The following is a 5,323-nucleotide window of genomic DNA, read 5'->3' on the forward strand; positions in this document are numbered from 1 at the left end:
CATTGTAAGATGTTTGAGATAACAGAGCCTTAAAGGGACTGTCCTGAGTTTGCAGCCATTGTAAGATGTTTGCGATAACAGAGCCTTAAAGGGACTGTCCTGAGTTTGCAGCCATTGTAAGATGTTTGAGATAACAGAGCCTTAAAGGGACTGTCCTGAGTTTGCAGCCATTGTAAGATGTTTGCGATAACAGAGCCTTAAAGGGACTGTCCTGAGTTTGCAGCCATTGTAAGATGTTTGCGATAACAGAGCCTTAAAGGGACTGTCCTGAGTTTGCAGCCATTGTAAGATGTTTGCGATAACAGAGCCTTAAAGGGACAGTCCTGAGTTTGCAGCCATTGTAAGATGTTTGCGATAACAGAGCCGTAAAGGGACTGTCCTGAGTTTGCAGCCATTGTAAGATGTTTGAGATAAAAGAGCCTTAAAGGGACTGTCCTGAGTTTGCAGCCATTGTAAGATGTTTGAGATAAAAGAGCCTTAAAGGGACTGTCCTGAGTTTGCAGCCATTGTAAGATGTTTGCGATAACAGAGCCGTAAAGGGACTGATCTGAGTGTGCAGCCATTGTAAGATGTTTGCGATAACTTAGCCTCAAAGGGACCGACCTGAGTGTGCAGCCATTGTAAGATGTTTGCGATAACAAAGCCTTGTTGGTCACTACTATCTCATACCAAATACATTTTCTTGTTTAGAACACCAGTGTTTGTATATCGAATGTGTTTGCGGTCATATAGTAATGTTTGTAACACTCAGTGTTTTACTGGTGCCCTTGAACATTCATTCATTCATTCATTCATTTATTCATTCAGTTTTACTTTAATTCGTGATATATATTTTTCGAATGTACGAAATTATTGGGAGGTAAAATCCGGTTTGGGCTACTACAAACATTAGGACAACAACAACGACCTTGTAAATACAAACACTGATATTCTAAATTTGAAAATGTATTTAATGTGTATGCTACGTCATCGAAAATGCTCTGTTGGTCGGGAACATTTTACAATGGTTGTAAACTCAAGATTGTCCCTTTAAAGACATATTATCACAGACCACTGACCTATTTAATGGCCTAACAAAGTATTACCTGAATGTTCCTAAATGTACTTTATTCAACCATCTTCATAACCACCATACTCCATTTATTAATGATATTTTGCAAAAATAATTGAATTATGGCAATGGTCCATAATTCAAAAACTAAAATTGCTGAGAGGGTTGACATGGATTTCACTCCATCATGATTCAGTTAAGGTGATGCGATAGCTAGATTTGGTTTCCAACAATGGATGTAATTTTTATTTATTATCCATTTTTAGAGAAATAGGGTCCTTAAATCCGTGACAGTGTGCCTTTAAGGGGAGCTGTCACTGTGGTTCGTCCCACAGGAAACTAGGGGTCTAGCTTCCATACACGCAGGTACGCCGCTGCGTACCACCTGAGATAACAAATATATTTTTTTTTAATTACAATATATGATGTAAATGCGTGTATGTTCTATGTACTTGTGGACCACCGTACTGCACTTTATTCCATCGCCGAAAAAGTCTGCGTACCACCTGAAAATCCCAAGCGTAGCCCCTGAGAACGCCTTTTTTCATACTATGGAACTTACTACAAGTTATGTATTTCTGAGCCGACTGTTTTCTAAACTGCACACAAAAATAGTATCTTTGTTGTTATTTCCAAAACACTTTTACTTTTCTTCTTACGTCAAACCAAACTGAAGTTGGTTACAAAACGAAAAAAAAACCCACCAACAAAAACCCCACATATTTATTGAATGATGGGACTGATTCTAATTCCCCATCCGAGCCTAAAAAGTAAAGTTTGTTTTATTTAACGACACCACTAGAGCACATTGCTGTTTTATCTTATCATCGGCTATTGGACGTCAAACATATGGTCATTCTGACACTGTTTTTTTATTTTATCATCGGCTATTGGACGTCAAACATATGGTCATTCTGACACTGTTTTTTTATCTTATCATCGGCTATTGGACGTCAAACATATGGTCATTCTGATACTGTTTTTTATCTTATCATCGGCTATTGGACGTCAAACATATGGTCATTCTGACACTGTTTTTTAGAGGAAACCCTCTGTCGCCACATAGGCTACTCTTTTACGACAGACAGCAAGGGATCTTTTATTTGCGCTTCCCACAGGCAGGATAGCACAAACCATGTCCTTTGTTGAACCAGTTATGGATCACTGGTCGGTGCAATTGGCTTACACCTACCCATTGAGCCTTGCGGAGCACTTACTCAGGGTTTGAAGTCGGTATATGGATCTAAAATCCCATGCCTCGACTGGGATCCGAACCCAGTACCTACCAGCCTGTAGACCGATGGCCTAACCACGACGCCACTGAGGCCGGTCCATCCGTGCCTAAAGACTAGGTTATGGAGAGTAGGTTTTTGCTTCCCTTAGCAAGCAGATGCATGTATACTACCAAATAAAATCTCATAGACGACAATAGTAACATATGTGGTTAAAACTCCTACCTGCATGGTATCAATCGACATAAACGCCACGGATATAAATACTACCACCCCTCACCCTTAAAGTGAATCAGAATTTTTTTAGAGGTGAAGCTAATCATTTCTGAGATAACGGGTAGCGTCTATGACTACCCTAGTTCCGCACACAATATGAGTACCTTTTTTACAGGTACCCCGTCACGGGCGTAGGAAGGTGCCATATATATAAACATCGCTGCTTCCACAAAGTGGGGGGCCCATGTCCCATTGCACCTCCCCCTCCCCGCTTCCTATGCCAGTGCCCATACATGTTTCATGCACACGGCTACTTGACACAGTGGTACTAGATGAAATAAAAATATATACATTTTTTGCCCAGATGAAACTATTTTTTTTTTACAACCAACACACTCACATTTATCACCAATCACAGGACTTGTGGTGTTCACTTCTCTATCAAAAGTGCACCTCGAACTTTGACCCAGCCGGCAGTTATTTGGTTTAGTATTTTATTTTGACTGTTCTTCAGGAGGATTAAGATGTAACTGTTATTATGGTAAAATGTTAAATGGCTCCTCATAATATAAATTTTGGGTGCAATTAATAATCCCAACTCCTCTATTTTTACGGTGAGTTTTGGTACTGTCAAAATAAACAGACGATACTCGCCCGAGTGTCGTGTGATTGTATCAGCACGAGTTGATAAAAGTATGAAATCCGAGGCTATCGGATCTAGAGGGGGGTCACAGAGGTCCCGTGACCCACCCTCGTCCTTTGATGTGCCCTTTTAAATGGCTTTTGTAAAATTCATCATTCACAAAACAAAGATCTATAGCGGATCCGGGTGGGAGAGGGCGGTCACAGATTTCCGCCCCCCCCCCCCCTCCCACGTCCTTTAATGTGCCCTTTTTAAATGGCTTTTTTTAAATTCATCATTCACAAAACAAAGATCATTAGCGGATCCGGGTGGGGGAGGGCGGTCACAGATTTTCGCACCCCCCCACGTCCTTTGATGTGCCCTTTTTAAATGGATTTAAAAAAATTATTGTTCATAATCAACTAAACAAAGTAAAGGGTCAGATTTACGACGATGTATTGTTTTTCATACCGGACACATGTTCGCTGATTTTCGGCATTGTTGACAACAGTTACTCATTCGGAAACAGTATTTCCCGCTTTGAAATTAAAAAACAACAACATGCCTCACCAATGCCGAACTTTGCCAAACTCGATTGGTTGAAAGGCATGACGCACTTGAAGTAATGACAGAAATATACTCGGCTATTATTACTTGCTTAGACGAGATGAGAACTTCACCGATGGACAGGAATCGTTACACCATCAATGATGCTGGTTGTTATTTTCTTGCAATGACAGAATTCGAATTCATCATGACACTCATTGTGACAATGTCCTGCATGGCATGCATATGAAACTTGACCGTCTGTCTTCAGGACAGATCAGCTGACATCGTGAAAGGCTACCGACATATTATTTCCGTTCAGAACACACTTCAAAGTATGCGTGACGATGTCAACAACTTCAACAAACATTGGTACAACAAAGCTGTTAAATTGGCTAATAGCATTTCTGTCGGTCCATTGGTTCCGAGAAGCTGTTATGTACAACAACGTCGCAGCAATGCGCCTGCCCTGGACCCAGGGTATTATTACAGAAGAAACCTCACTATAGCATAGCATAGCATAGCAATAGCATAGCAATAGCATAGCAATAGCATAGCAATAGCATAGCAATAGCATAGCAATAGCATAGCATAGCATAGCATAGCATAGCGTATCTGGATCGCATCATACAACAGTGATTGGATCGTTTCAGACACAGTCACGCTACTGCAGTTAAGTCTCTTCACCTAATACCATCCGTCAGGAGGCCAGGATTAGTGGAATTGACCAAGCCATTAATTGAATACCACAGAGAAGATTTACCCAACCCATCTAATGCATCAGTAAATGATGTTGATCTAGATGTATGGAAAAAACACTTAGTCCATGAGCCAGGATACAAATTTTGACCAATTGGTATCACCTGGGGAGAGGGGGGGGGGGGGGGGGGGGGGGGGGGGGGGGGGGGGGGGGGGGGGACGGATGCTCAAAGTGATTTTTGTCAAGTTCTACATCCCTAGGGATAGAAAAGAAAGAGAGTTTTGATTCTTTTCCTGATGTGACGGCACATGCTTTTTTTTTTTTTCGCCTGTGGCGATGTTAATTGTTTTAGAGGGCTGTGTGCAGCGTGGTTACGTAATACCACCGCCCGACGGTGGTCGAGCTGTTCCCAATATGCACTTAAGACCAGGTGGGCTTTGTTACGTAATACCTCCGCGCGACCGTACCCTCTATTACACACCCAGACCAGATGTGGAGGCCATGTGGCCAGTAGTTACGTAATACCTCCGATAGTGCGGTTTTACGACTGTGATTTTTGGCGAACTAGGCGACAGTAAGTCTGGCCATCTAAGGAAAAATACCGTCTCTGGGAGTTGGGGCAAATTCACATGATAGGTGAGGTGCCGCATTGTGCCCCCAGGCGATATTCGCTGTCTCTCAGATTTTTGAATAAATAGATAGGATTTTAGAGATATCGGGGAGAAACATAGGAAGGCTCCCAGGGAACGTTGTCCGTCCGGACTGGTAAATATATTTTTCTGCTCTGTTGTATAACTTGATGTGATTGATGTGACTTTAAATATTTTAATACTGTATTATACCAATATTATTTAGACAGTGTTTCCGGTAACTGACGAAGTAAATTGTAGGCTTCACTGTTCTAAAAATATAAAGCTTAGCCGGTCATCCTAGAGGACCTAGGTAAACTGTATGTT

Source organism: Gigantopelta aegis, chromosome 5 (genome assembly GCF_016097555.1).
Source record: "Gigantopelta aegis isolate Gae_Host chromosome 5, Gae_host_genome, whole genome shotgun sequence".
Classification (NCBI taxonomy): Eukaryota; Metazoa; Mollusca; class Gastropoda; order Neomphalida; family Peltospiridae; genus Gigantopelta; species Gigantopelta aegis.